Consider the following 16285-nt stretch of genomic DNA (forward strand, 5'->3'; position numbering starts at 1 on the left):
GTCTCCCTTTAAAGCTTTCTTCCACAAACACATGCAAAGACACACACACACACACACACACACACGGTCGCAGTAATCATTCAGCAGAGACATGTGCAGGTGGCTGAGGAGAGGAGGCAGAGGAGAGAGTCAAAAGCCTGACTTAAATGAGAGAGAATGACCGCTGGCGCTGCTGTACGGTGTCGGGGTCTGACAGCAGCCTGAACAGAGGCCACTCTGACTAATTGGGCTAATTTGGCAGCAAGGGAAGAAAAAGAGTCTCAAAGGACTGAGTGGCTACTCTTTTCATCATCTCTCTCGCCTCATCTGAACCCACTCACACTATCACCAACTCTCCCTCTTTTCCCGCTCGCCGGCTCCATTTCACTTTCTCTCCATCTTCCTTTAATGACCGCCCCTCATCTTCCAATCAAGGGAGAGTCGAGCCATCTGAAGTTACCTGGCTGTCGAAGCCGTCGCCATCCATTGCACAGATGTATGTGGAACCACGACTCGCGGGCGCATTAAAGTGGCCCTGCAGTCGAGATGCGCTGCTTGCTATACATCGTTCTTCTGGGTTACCGCTTATTTATCCTCCTCCGTTTGTTTTTGTCTTCCTCCAAAACAAAGCTGCAGCTCGGTGTTGAGTGAAAGATTAGCATGGCCAAGCCACCTAGTGAAACATGATAGCATGCAAAGAAAGGGGGAAAAGAACTGATCAAAACACACACACACCCTCCTGGAAAGCAGCACCAAGTCGGAGTCCATGCCAAATAAAAGATAATCTGCTTTGTGAAGGTTCCTCAAGGCAGCGCAAAGACTATTCTCCTCCGATATCAATAAAACATACAGGCAATACATTAACGAGCCATGTTTGGTGGTGGCGGGACTCTGAATTTAATGCATTACGGCTCCTCTTCTGGGTTTTGATACGGAGGATTCATATTATTTTGCTCCTCACTCTGGAGATGAATGATAGACATGTTTCCAGAACACCCTCTTCTTCCTCCTGCCTTCCCTCTTCGTCCTCAGCCCTTGGCACTGACAGACTCACTGGTCATCTGCACCAGTGGGATAAGGGGAAGAAGGGTGAGTCTGAGACACAACATATGTTACTCGCTTTTCCAATAGTGTGATGCCTCGCAGGGAAATTTGTGCTATTGCATTATGACACAGAAAATGAAAGAGAGGCTCTATTGTGCCCCAAGATGGAGTACGGACAGCCAGAAATAATATCTAGGATGTAGACATTGGGGGCTGGTGACAGCCGGCCTGCATGGAGACATCACAAACAATATATCTGACTTTGACGTCAAAGAAGAAAATGTCATACCGAAGATAGAGAACAATAAAAAAAGAAAAGAAAAGCACTTGCAGAAATATGTTTGCGTATGTTTGGACAGGAGGAGGGATGGAGAGGAAATTACAAATCAAGTTATTTTGTTCTTCTTTGCTCTTCTGCGTCTGTCGTGTTGAATTTGCACACGGATAAAAGAACAAAATTACATATCAATATGAGCAGGAGAAGAATAGATGATGTAAGGTTTTGAGATAGGGCTGGAAAACGCCTGGAGCCCATATTTCCCAGCCCCAGCCAGTCACAGCTTCTGGCAGATTGTCACTGTTTTCTATTCTTAGTGGTCGCTTCTCTAAAAGGAAGATTAGCCCACTTAACAAACAGACATGGATCTGCAGATGAACAAATTACGACATTTAAAAGCATTAATGGAAGGCACAGACCATACACCAAACAAGCAGACAAAAATAGATATGCAACTAGATACATCGTGCAAGTATTGCCATGTGCTATTCTCTCTTCTTTCATGCCGCGGTCATAAAAACAAGAGAAAGTTCAGAGTTGAACAAAATGGCAGCGTGCCCGTACACTGCGAATCGCAAAGGCCTACGACATCAGCACACATGTAATCCTTGTACTTATGCACATATGTAATCCTGCAGATATGACAACCAGGATGGGTTAAATGCAGAGAACTAATTTCCCCTTGGGGATTAATAAAGTATATATCTTATCTTATCTTATCTTATAACTACAAGTACTGCTCTTGTTTGCTGCTTTAACTCACATGTGACGAGGCATCGAGATAGACGTGAGAGGAATAAATAGCCAGAACTTTGGAGTCGGATGAACCTCAGAGATGCTTTCTCACCCAAAACTGAAATAACATGTTTGTGCACTTGCAGCAGAGAAGGTGAGGCAGAACCAAAACACAGAGGCACAACAACACAGAAGCACACGAGGCTCAGCAACAGCGCAGGTCATCTGCAGCGATGCCAGAGCTGTGTGGCCAGGGTTCTCTCAGCGGGGGATCTGCAGGGCCAGTCGGTCCTCCATAACAGTTCTGTTCTGCCAAACGCCCTCGTCTAGTGTCACAGCTCTGAATGTAGAGGAGTCAAGCAGGCAGGAGAGGAAGGGAGGAGAGGAGAGAGAACAAACAGAGGGAGAGGAATGGAGAACACGTACAGCTCCTTTGAGAGGGAACACATAAAGATGTTCTTTGATTGTGATTCATATCTTGTTTTCGGAGTAATATTCAATTATTGTGTTGTGAAAAATCTCACATGTTAAAACCAGAAGTTTTTTGACATTTTATGATATAAAAAAAGACATTGATCAAAGATATATCAACATAAGTATGGAGAGATAACTATTTGAAAGAAATGTTTACATTGTTAATGTCAAATGACAGAATAATCAGCGACCGCTGTGAGGTGTCTCTTCTCCTCGAGTCCAGGCTCAAATAAAGGTCTGTCTGATGGATCATCGAGGTCTGGATCGTGGAATATGCCGACTACCAACTATGCCATGGCCCTGCTGAGACTCCGCCCACTCCTCCTCTCTACCTCCATCTGCCTGATGGATCGTGGAGGTCTCGATCATGGAATATGCCTACTACCAACTATTCATACACTGTCATATTCATTGAATGTGTTGTTACTGTGTTTTAATTTGTGTATAATGATTCATTCTGTGCACATGGCATCTATTACACCTGTCCATCCTGGAGAGGGATCCTCCTCTGTTGCTTTCCTGAAGGTTTCTTCCCTTTTTTTCCCCGTGAAGGGTTGTTTGGGAGTTTTTCCTGATCCGATGTGAGGTTTTTGTGACAGGGATGTCTATATGTACAGACTGTAAAGCGCTCTAAAACAAATTTCTAATTTGTGAAAATGGGCTATACAAATAAACTGAATTGAATTGAATTGTAGGATCTGGCGGCATACGTACATATATAGATATTAATGGCTAATTCTAAGGTAAAGAAAACTCCTGCTTTCATATACTCAAGAAAACGTATAATGCTATTTTCCATTTCTACTGATTGACCCGCCTAAATGCTATACACTGTTCCTTTAAGACCTTTACACAACGAGGGAATTCATTTTGTGTGTTCTAAATTTGCATCTCCACATTTTTTAACTGTTTTGTTTTTGTCATGAGCCCTTTCACACAGAATGTGAACATAATAAGGTGAAAGAGCAACATATTCTTTTATCAGTGTGTGGTAGCATTGTGTGAGCTTTCGCACGCACAAATAAAGGCATCAACCAATCACGTTATGTGTAACGGCATTTTCAAAACACACGGCATAGTTGACAAAAACAAGGAGGCTCCGGAGTCCGAACAGAGAAGGAAACTGTATCACTTCTTTCCACCTTGACAAAGACAGCGCAGACCAGATCTATTCCTTTTATTCCGTATATCTTTCACAATAAAAGCTCTCATCGCGGCCAGTATCAATAGTTATAATGGGAAATATTTGTTGCTGAGTATTTTGCTTTTGCGGGATGTTTACTTGTTATGGCACCATTATATATACAGGCCCAATGCTCAAAAGATACGAACGTGAAGATCAGGAGACACAGTTGTAGCTGTTGCTCCTGCAAAGGTGACCGGAACGCAGGAGAGGAGAAAGGGTGATGAAGACACAACAACACAACAGACAACAGGAATAAGACTGTGAAGACTTTGTCTCCTGGTGACACAATTGACAAACATACACACACACACAAACACATATATTCATTATTGCATAATTGACTATGTTCTCTGGGGGATTCAGTCCAGCAGTAACCCAAACAAGCACAGAAAGCAAAAATACAATAAAATGTCTTGTGGGAACACTTTCAGGTGCACACATGCCGACACACCCAACACCACTCCCACCTCTGCACTGTGAAGTCATTAGCAGGAGATAATTTGTGTCGAGGCATGGCAACCTAATATCACTAGCAACACACACACACACACACACACACTCTCTCCCAGTGAAGGCTGTAGTAGGTCCGATGCAGGCACTGCAGAGATGAAAGGGACAGATCTGATTGGCTGTGACAGATCGTTGACGAGTAATTGCTCTAATCACTCGGCGGCTCACAATTGAAACAGCCCCTCCCTCTCTAGCCACGTGCTTACTTTGCCTCCTTCTTAGGCACTATAGTGATAAACTGCATATACACAGTAGTTTTATTTCCTGTAGCAGCAACTTGAGGTCTCTGACTCTTCCTGCTGTTCAAGAGACAAGAATGGAGGTAGAAGCTGTAAGAGAGGCATGCTCTGTCGTAAATGTGTGAGACCTTGAAGAGAAGCAGAAGATGCACTCAGAGGGGGTGGGGTGATGGTGATGGGGAAAAGGGGGACGTCTAGATATCCAACCAGCCCCCAATCCAAGAGCAGCCACCCCCACGCCTCCGCAGGCCCACCCAGACCCACCCTCCCCGGAATAAGAGACCATCAATTAGGGCCAGTGGGTCCGCGACCGTCCCTCAACCTCCCCACCGCTCCATTGTGCTGCTGCTCAACCGGTGCAGAGAAGATGGAGGAGGAGGAGGAGAAGGAGGAGGAGGAGAAAAGCTATAGGTAGGCCTCTGGCTGTCATCTCCACTCATAGGTAGTGCTGCATTCATGGCCCTTAATTATACGTGGGTTGTCAGCACTGGTAGGAAATCCGGCCTTTGAGTGAGAGAGAGAGAGAGAGAGAGAGAGAGAGAGATAGAGGACGACCGACTGAGACAGAGAGAGAGAGAGATAGAGGACGAGCGAGAGAGACAGAGAGAGAGAGAGAGCCTCGGTATAGTTAGTGAGATTGGCGATTGTGGACGAGACAGAGATGACAGGCAGGCTTCCCGTTCTGCAACAGCGACGAGTCTTCCACCCCCCACACACACACACACACACACACCCCTTCCCGCTCCTCGCTCCCCGCTCCGGTGCCATCGTCCCTGCCCTGACTGGGCCAGTTGACTGGGAAGGTGAGGTGGAGGCGTCTTGCTGTGACTCTGGGTAATGATGGGGCTGTCTGTCTCGGTCAGTTACCGCTCGCCTTCAAAAACAGAAAAGCCCCAAAAAATGAAATCGATATAATGCATCCCCATTTCATTTTTTTTTTTTTTTCCTATTCTGAGATTATTTATGTGTACTTAGTCATGGCTACTGCACACATAGTCTGGTTGTCTTCAGACAGGTCATACTGGGTAACGGGTTGGGTTTTCCACTCTGTTATTGCTGTATTGCTTCTAAAACACACAGAGGTTATCATTATTGTTGTGGCTTTACACGACATGGTGGCCTATCCGATAAACAAGCAATAACAGCGTAGTTCAGAAAAAGCCTGAATGACCAAGGACGAACAGATAATCATCGCAGAATGATCCTGTATTTATCCAACCAAGAAAAACAATAGTTAAACCTTAATTAACTTGTTAGATTAAACTGCTCTTTTCTTTTTCTAAATTTATTAAAACATAGCAAGTGGAAGGTTGAATATTCAAAGCGGTGCCTCCTGTGCAATAAGAAATAGCTTGCACTGTATTTGACATTCATTTGATGAGTGACAAGACTAATAAACAGGACATCCTGGTTAAGTGTTTCCAGGAAGTGATTTTTTATCGGGGCTGATACACATCTCTCCTGTCTGTAAGTGAATGAGGCAGATGGGAAATTAACAGAGGGAGAAACGCTAAATGCATATGAGTTTGTGTTTTTAAGCTGTGTTGTTTCTCTGTCTGGCCCCTCAGGGCTCCGCCACCGCAGTCACAGAGCCCCCAAAAGGTAAAGTTATTCAAAATCAATAATGCATCATTAACATACTTTAGAACTACCACACACGCTCAGATGCTTTTTTGTGTGTGCCGGGATGGATTGTGAATGAAAGACAGAGCTCAATTAGTATTTATTCTCAGTTATGCTATCTATATATCCCACACAAACTCAAACAAGAGACGATAAAAGATGATTTGGTATTACAGCTGAGCCGCTGATTCAGAATGTAAAACTCTTGCTATGATAGCTTTCGATTTGCAATACCTGAGAATTGTTGGAATACTGTAGATTGTGACACTGACATTTTATTTGAGGGATGGAGATGTTGACAGTTGGAAGGAGTTTTGACGAGAGAAACAAAAAACATTGCAGCAGAGTAAACCAAGAAAATGTGAAATAACTTTGTCTGCACAACAGCCTAAAGTGCAAAACTGAGTTGGGCTGAAGTCCCTCCCAAGAAAAAGTTAGAAAACCATAAATGTAAACAGCATTCGTGTTGGATCTGGTTCAGCAAACAGTTTGCCATGTTTCGCCGCAGGTATGCTCGGTAAACACCGCGAGATTCTATTGAGAGTGACGAGCGTCGTGACTCCACCACAGAATAAATCTCATGCTCAGCCCCCGAGCCCAAAACAACAGGCCCTCATTGTGGCCTTCAGGGGCTTCGTCCCAAAACAAGGAGGAGAGCACCTGAGACCGCACTCTGTACCCTCACAGCTTATAACACACACACACACACTCCATGCTAACCAGGGTCAACACTGACACACATGCAAGGAGACTGCGTTTCTAGAGTAGGTCACTATATTTGTCAAAGTGGTTGTTAATCATTATTTTTATCAAGGGAGGCTCGCCGCACTGCAGAAAGTATCCATCAGAGTTCATCCATCAGCATTTAAATCAAGCACCAGCTTTGCAATGTTGTTTTACTTTACCAGTCATGCCGATGAAAATCACATTTATATAAAGCTGTCTAGAATATGTCGCTTATTTATTGTTTTTTACCAAAACCCATTAAAATAGTTTGTTAAAAAATGCAAGTATTTGATAAAAAGAAAACAGAATTTCAAGCCAGAGTTATTAAACAAAAGTAATGGATGAACTAATGTAAAATAATAGAAAAAACTTCTTTTTTTTTAAACAGTATCGATCTGCTCTGCATTGCTCTTGGAATAAACACTTTTTGTTGAGGACCTAACTTTGTTTGGTTTTAAATTAAATCCTCTCACAAACTGAGAAATAAATGAACCCTCTATTTATAATGTATGAATCATAGTACACCTATCTTTGTGTCTATTAATGGCCATTGGTTCAGAGTACAGGGGCTGACGTTGACCCTGATAGTCAAATGAAAGTTGTTAGTGCCAGGTCATTACACTGCTAAACTGGTGTCACACAGAGGTCAATAGGGAAGATGACGTGGTGGAAGTCTCACCATATGTATGTATCTATCTGTCTATATCCTTCTATATATATGTGTCTAGCTACCAAGCTACCTATTTCTAGCTATCTTGCCAGCTACCTACAGAGTAGGCGTCGTAGCTATAGTTCGTAATATAGCTTGCTAAATAGTTTTTGTTGTCTTTTCAGTCTTACTTGATTTGTAATATCTTTCTCTCTCAATTTATGGTTTTCTAATGGACAAATCAGAAGATAAAATGTTTTACATATAAGACATTGAGTATTTCATCCATTTGTACTGGTGTTTTATCGTAGTGAGGTCCATTGGTGTAACTGTCCATACATATTTTACCAGTAAATTAGTTGGAACTGACATTTTCAATTAAAGCCAGCCGCGAGAAACTTTGGTATCTTAAGATCAGATGCCAAATCAATAAACCATATATGTCAACCTCATTGCAGAGACAACATTTCACTTTTGGACACACATAACAAATAACTCCTGCTGCGTGTGAAAAGTGTGCTATCACTTTAAAAAACGATATCCCTGAAGACAGAGCATCAACTTTCCAAGAAGAATAGATTCCCCTCGTTCCCCTCGTTCCCCTCTCGCAGGGTCTCGCCTTCCTTCACTTCCCTTTATTGCTGTTGTTAGTCTCCTTAGTTTGGTAGCTGTCCACGTAAAGCCCTCAGCATGCTGATGCTTCAAAAGCATACCGGGGTAAATCAAGATCAGTCGAGATTAACGGTGGCAAATTATTCATGAACCCAAGATCTCTTGGAAGAGCACGGAGGGAGTGGCCTGGGCGACATGTCACAAAGCATCTGAGGGCGAAAGGAAAAATGTGCACTCACACAACACACGCACACACACTCAAACACACAGCTCACCGATACTTACTGCTGCCACTGACACAATGAAGTGTTTTGGTTATTCACCGTGTACACACACTTCATCCCTAACAGCCAGAGGGAAGGCAGGAAGGTAGAAACAGGAGTGGGTGACACCAGAGGTCAATAACACAGAATGTGGTTATACTTACATTTTTACAAGCATTACATCTGCTCACTGTTAGCCAATCTCTGTTTATGTAATCAATAACACAACGCAGTTTCAAACGATGAGGGATTTCAGCAACATGATTACCGGCTGCCTGACTTGAGCGGATGTGGGAACAGCGGCCCCAATAATGCAGTCAAGGCTGGGGGGGCTCGGAGGGAGTATCCGTTTAGCAGTGACCAGCCGCGGCCTGCGCTGATTCCCCCGTAATAGGCTTTGGGCTCGGCTCCCACCGGAGAGTTTGGTTGACAATCTGACAAAGTTATCTCAAGATAAATGGGTTACGGGTCGGAGGCGGCAGAAGGGGGGAGAGAGAGAGAGAGAGAGACTTGACTTCTCTGTCAGTGATGTTTTGATGGAGGATGTGTATAGCCGCAAGCGCCTACCAGGTGCCCCCAGGTAGATGGGAAGATTGTCTTTGGTTGTGTCTGCAAACAGAGCAATGCTGAGTGTGTGTGTGTGTGTGTGTGTGTGTGTCTGTTTCTCTGTCTATTGGAGATCTGATAGCTTTATTAAGAGGGAGATTTGCAAAGACAGAACACAGCGCATGTGAAGCGCCACCAGCAAGCCCAGAAAAACCTGAGGCAGAGGTCACAACATTTTAGATGGACACTTTTTGGATGGACAATGTTGATAGGCCTAAACAAGCGGACGCTCCGTATCAGACTGTATCATAAGCCATTTAAGTAATAAATGGGCCTGTCTCTCACTTAGACACACAAACACACAAATGCACAAACCTAAGTTCACACAGAAACACACACACAAACACACACACACACACACACACACCGTACAGGAGAGTAGCTATCACCAAGCCAGGCCTCTTTTTACCCTTTAATTCCTCAGATAAACAGACTTTTCTCTGATACTGTCAGTTTGCGTTATCTGCAACGCTGGTCAGCCGATCCGCAACTGTAAAGCAAATTAGGCCCCTAAATGTCAGAATTGCTACACTTGATTAAGTTAATTAGAGGCCAAGTGTACATGGAGGCCAGCACAGGACGGCCTACACAGACAGACAGAATGACAAACACTGAGGAGCGCTGACAGTGACTGCAGAGGGTACAACACAATAAGAGCCAAACACACAGATTCATATATAGAAATATAGTATAAGTGCATGCATTGACTTGTACTGGGAAGATGAACAGTCACACATATGGATTGTGCGCTACTATTTGTGCAATGAGGCAGACACTCATAGGCACCTACACACATGAAATTGTGTTATGTAATATAGCTTTAATACAGTCCACTGAAATTAAATCTCATAAACCCGTGCACCTGCATGTCTGTCATCGCTGCACATGCGGAAGTGGAATCATTATTGACTGCATATTGCGATAGATTTGGCCAATAGCAATAAACACCACAGTTTCAAAATATTTGCAATATATCACCAATACATGCACAGTATGACACCTAATAAATCCATAAGATTAAGATTAAAAGATTTACAAGCTGAATCAGAATTCTTCATCATCAACACCATCATGAAACTTCCTGTTTTACATTTTTACATTTACCCCTACGGCCTCGAATACTGTGTTACATACATTCAGTACATCAAATGATTGAAAGCTATTTTTCAAGATGACACCACCTCCAAGAGGCCCTTGTGTTTGACTGACTTTAACTTTACTTCCTCATTATTCGGACTCCACTCAATGCAATGTTTATATATTTATTTATATATATATATATCAAATAATCCCCCATGTTGTTCTTTACATACATATTTCATTAACTTCTAACCTTATACAAATGTTACATGCAGAAGAGTATTTAAGTAGTTTCTCTTCCCTTTGGCATAAACTGGGCATACATGAACAGACAACATTGTTATTACACCAAATATGCAAATATTGTACAATATATTGTCACGACTCAAAAAACAGGACGCAAAAGCACAACTCCAAAGTTCAGGGGAATCAAAAGGGTTTATAAGAAAACATAAAATCACAGCTATGCTGGAAAAAGACTTGAACAAAGTACAAAACAAAATCACAACTATGTTGGAAAAGCAAACCAGGACAAAAAACTACACTATCAAGAACAATCAGGACGAGACAAGAGACAAGACGAAAAGAGACAAGATACAGGTAGACACAGGCTTAAATACATGAGGAAATGGGGAACAGGTGGACACAATCAGGGGTGGAGCAGACAATCACACGAACGAGGAAACACCGGGGCAGGAAATAAAGTTTCTGAAACAAGAGAGGACAGTTACTACAAAATAAAAGCGGACATGGAAAACAGAACTAAAACTTAAAACTTAACATAAACGACGAGACATGACATATATGGGCAATGTGTGGACAAAAAGATGCTCATTTTATTTGCCAACAAGTTATTTACCGACAAAGAAATGTACAGTATGTTCTCTCTGTGATGTTTGGGTTCAATTAGATGCAAGAGAGGTCTGACTCCCATGTGTGAGTCTAGCCCTAACCCTAACCCTGCATGCAAAGTACTGTCAACACCAATCACAGCTATAGAGCAGATGAAGCGACATTTTATTAATTGTTTTGCAGCTAAACCAATGATATGATAAAACAAATCATATTTCCTGGAATACGATTAGCTCATGCAATTATCATTCTCACAAAGCAGAACATCAGGGTTAAGATAATGTGACCTTAAGAGACATATATACACACTAAAAGGAAAAATAAAACATTTGCATATACTAACTTTTTCACAAAACCATTTTTTTCACAAAACCATAAGACTCAATAGCTCCAATCATATCCTCATACTCTTCTGCCTGACTATATTTAAATCCAAGATTTTGAGATTCTGTTCAACTTCTTTCTAAACCTGCCCAATGCCCTTAAATCTGTATTTTCTAAACCTCTCCGCCATTCTGACACTTGAAAGCACCCCGCTGATCAATGCTTTGCAGACTGTACTAATCGATTAGGAGTGAACAGAGAGAGACGGGTCTAATGGCTGGTCCTGACTGAACAGGCCTCCTCATATGAGAGCAATTGTTCATTACAGGGCTATTTCATGGTGTTCGTCACTTTGCAAGCTTCTGTCTTTCATTCAGCGCGTTGGATGGAGGAATGGCCCCGGGACATATTGTCTGCTCAGAGCTTGAATGTTGTCATGCTAGTTCCCAGTGATTTGCCTCGTGCGATTCAAGACTTTGAAAAATGGGAAAATGTGTTTCGCAGACATGGGAGTGCGGGGCTGAATGTGATATCAATGTTACCCAGTGCAGGATGTTGAGAAAAGTCTGTGGGAGAATGGAGTTATGTGTCAGTTCAATCAGAATCTTCAAGTCATGTTTCAGTACTTACGGGGGCTTTAATGTTTTATTACAATCAGCGTTACATCCAGGTTTTACAATGCTTTTTAATGTTCGGTACTCAGAACAAAGGCAGAACAATATGCACCTCGTGTCGTGCACGGAAAGGGTTTACGTGGTTCACATGCAGTGCAGTATGGCTTTGTTCTGGGACACGCGTGTTCAACAGTCGTGTTACTCCGAGGAAGCCAAAAGCAATAAGTCACGGACAGATCCTTGACTGTTGCTCCGAGTTGAATTATTTACCCTACACTCCAACAATATGTAAAGTATCCAAACCATCTCAATAGAAATCTGCCTGCAACACAGCTCAGTGATTTTCTCCATACTAAACAGAGACCTCTGGGCATGACAGCAGCCGTACATTATTTCTACCGCACACACGCGCGTGGCTCATACAGCGACACACCACACATAGCTCCACATATAACCTCTGATGCATTATTTCTCTAGCCTTCAGTGGGAGAGTCACAGGTGAGTCCTGGGCGCTTTCATCATAGTCTGGCTGTCCGGCTGGCTGGCTGCAGTCTCATCTGTCCCTGGGTTGAAATTGCCAATAAAGAGGGTCTCATATAGATCACCCCCGATGGGGGCTGGCGACCTGTCATGCAGACCATGATTCCTAGCTCTCAAAGAAGGGAAGAGGGACAAATAACCCTTTGAATCTCCCTATATCTATCTCACCTGCCCTCCCTCCTCCACCCTCCGTCTTCTTTCTCAGTCACACACACACACACACACACACACACACACACACACACACACACACACACACACACACATATACATGCCCCTTCCAAGCTTCTTCAGAAGGCCATAAAGTGCCACGCGAAAGGGATATAGTGGACACAGTCATAGGAGAGACAAGTGGCGGCCTGAGCTTTCACTTTCCCGCTCCAGAGGTAGTGAATCAAACTAATGGGTTAAAGACATGAAGACAGATGGGCGGGAGGATTAGGAGCCGGGCGGCGGTTTCCCAAATGTGAAATCATACGCCTGTGATTCTTAAACATCTCAAACTTTGCAATCAAAAAGATGGAGTTTCATTTTAACCTTTTGGAAACTGGAACAAAAGGGAAAAGTCATTAATGTGGCCCGGAGCACAGCACTTTTACAAAACAGGCCGCTCCCTCTAAGGCACCAAACACCCCGACTGAAACGGTTCCTCATCTGATGAAGTGAGCAAACTCTTCTAGCTACACGGCCTAGACATAAGGTCATGTGTGGAACATGTTAACACATAGATTTGACTCTTTATTCTCTAATGTGAAATTATAGTCTTTTCTAAAAAAAATCTTTAAAGTGCTCTTTGTCCACTGATAAGTTGAACATACTGGTTTCCTTCTTTTTCTAGATACAGTGGTTTTGATACCCGTGTAAATTCCATATATGATCCCATCTCTTTTTGTTAGTGACGTTCTTATTTCTAAGTTCAAGTCCCAGTTTAGAAGCAACTGGACTGGGAGGAGAGCTGGACTTTGTGAATTTTGAAAGACCCACAGTGCTCCCTGCTGGTGACGGACCGAACAGCAGCTCTGAAGCTGCACACGGACGCTCCAGCTTTACAGACGGGGCTCGAGCCTGTGTTTGTGTGCAGGGTGCAACCTCTCGTGAGGTGCGTGAGTTCAGACCTCCAACAACATGGGAGACTCCATCATCAAGCTCCCGGCCACAGCGGGACCACTGGCACGACGGCTTCCTCCGAGACTTTGTCTGAATCACAGGCGAGAGACACCCATCCAGAGTGAGAGAGAGAGAGAGAGAGAGACCTGCATGGCCAGTGGGCAACTTCAATAAAAGACAATCTGACTTTTCAGAAGCTATAATAATCAAGATTCTCCCACCGAGGTTGTTTGTCTGAGGGGGACACGGATGGCTACGGGTAAGGAGGAGGACATTCAGAGCAGTAATTAATAGTCCTAAGTGACTGCTGCTGGATGGGAGGCAGGGACAGGGTTTGTTGTTACTGTGAGCTGGTACTGTGTCCCCCAGCATGTCCCACGGCCTTGTGGGTTGGCATGTAAGCAGAGCAGGAGGAAATGGAGAAACTGCCTACATTACTACATTCGTTTATCTCGGGGGCCTCTCCTGATCAGCCGGAGACTCAACCACCCTACTTCTAAACACACACACACACACACTCATGAGAGTGCCCTCCAATGCTAATCTCGTGTCACAAATGTTAAGGGTAAGACATGAAATGCCACAAAAATGTCATCATTCCACTCCTGTCACTGGCTCAGCGAACCCTTCCATCCCCCTTGTAAACATATTCTAACACACTCATTTGCATGTGTGCGTGTGTTTGTGTGTGATGGAGTGGGGGACCAGCTTGTTGTTTTTAGCCTTTGGGTGCCTGTTTCTGCACGGAGCAGCAGGGTGGTTCCTATAATCCCATCACTGTTGGCGTCACAAAGGCCCAAAGGTCCCGCCTGGAGGTACAACATTTCTGGCATCCTCCGACTCTCCTCCGCTGCAACAGCCAACAGCTCTGGAGCTCACAGACACACTGTGTGGACTACCACTAGTCACACACTACACTGGCTGAAAGTCACTGTATCAGTTTATTTTTATTTTGTATAGTAGGCCTGGGTTGGAAGTGAATGTTTGTCATGGAGATGAGGTTTACCTTTTGTCCTCAGATTAAGTCTCCATATAGGAGCATTCAAACTAGAGCTGAAACAAGTCATGGATTAGCTGATTGAAGGGAAATCTATCCGTGACTTTTTTTGATAATCAAATCCAGTCCAATGTGAAGATTGGTTTCATGTGATAGTAAACTAATAGCTTTGGGTGTTGGTCTTTAAGTGGGAAAAACAAAAGCATTTTAAGGTGCCACCTTGGGTTTTTAAGAAGGGTTTTAATTTTATTATTCTCACCATTTTATCACATTCTATATTGATCATGAAAATAAACAACAAAATAGATATTTACACCAGAGATAGTGTTGTTTTCTTCGTGTCAGTTTTCAATTTAATCTTCTACAAAAATCAATTCTGAAAAGAAAGACATATTTTTTTAACTTAAAGCCCACTCTGTAACAACTATCATCCATTTACCAAAAATCAATGTTCATGGTGGTTTCTTGACAAAATAGAACATCAAGCTCTTTGGAGAAGATCAAATCAAAAATCAAAACCAGACAGGAGCGGAAGTTACGGGCAGCAGCACGCCGAGCCCCATACATCTGTCTGTCTTCATCTCACAACTCGCGGCCTTCTCCCACACTGTCACCCCGCCTCCTGGCACCCATCCCATGCATGTTCACTCCACGCTGGGGATCCGACCTCGCACCAATATGCAATTTCACCAATCTGTGCTGACAGCGTTCATGTCGACTACTCACAACCGATCCCTCCCCTCTCCTTCTGCGAGCATCTGTGTGGTTAAAATACAGTATTCAGTCAGAAAGCTCTCACAGGTCATGAAAGGTAACAGAGGAGACAGGCGGGGCTGTGGCCCGACATCCCAGCTAGACAAATCAGCGTAACGGCATATTGTAAGTTACAGACTGGGCGGAGGGGGATATATCTACCAGGACTGAGGCTGAGTTTATGGCTATGCCTGCCTTGGGAAGCCCCACGGCACTATCGGTGACCCCCATTGTAGATTTCCTTACTAATGTGACCCCAGATTGTGTATCACAATCGCTATGAGAAAACTCCCACAGGCTCCAGTTAGTCCTGGGCACTGGGGATCGTTGTCCTCATCCCGCCTGAGTACAGACAGGATGTGGCAGCTTGGAGGCATTTAGTTAAAGAAGACACACTTTAACGCTGCAGGCATTCATTTATGGAAGCCCCACTATGGTGAAAGTGTATGACGTGCTGCAGCCTATAAACAAGCAGCAAAAATGTAAGGTTAGATTAAATATAAATAAAAAATACAGAAATTAGCCGTACCTTGTTTCATGGCATCTAATCATTTGTGGTAGTCCGTGTACTCATTCTTATAATTAATCGGTTTCCAGGGACAGCTTTTTCTGAACAAATTGGGTTTAAAAATATCATCTGTTCTTTTATATTAAGCACACATGGTGAAAGGGAAAGATGTGGATTCATGGGGGGAAATGGTTCATATGAAGCACAACTGATACTCATATGTGAAGCAAGAGCCCTTTGAGACTCAACATTACACTGCAGTGCAGGACTAGATTGTGAGCCAGGTATTCATAGTTATCTTCATATATTTTAATACAGAGTGAGCTTGTTTTTCACAATTGACCTGATTTATTAGATATGCTGTTGTGCAGAGGTATGCCAGCCTATAAACAATGACAGCACCACAGGTCCATTGTGTTGTCGAAGCAATGTAATGCAGCATTTTATATTTTAAACATTAATACTGGCCACATGATGATGACAGTTGGGTAAAAGACAGAGAAACTATTTATATTGTCAGTGGCCGTCTTGTAATTACAAGCTGAACAGAACAATATCATGACAGGTAATTGAAGGTAATTTCAATA

The sequence above is a fragment of the Pseudoliparis swirei genome, chromosome 16 (assembly GCF_029220125.1).
Source record: "Pseudoliparis swirei isolate HS2019 ecotype Mariana Trench chromosome 16, NWPU_hadal_v1, whole genome shotgun sequence".
Classification (NCBI taxonomy): Eukaryota; Metazoa; Chordata; class Actinopteri; order Perciformes; family Liparidae; genus Pseudoliparis; species Pseudoliparis swirei.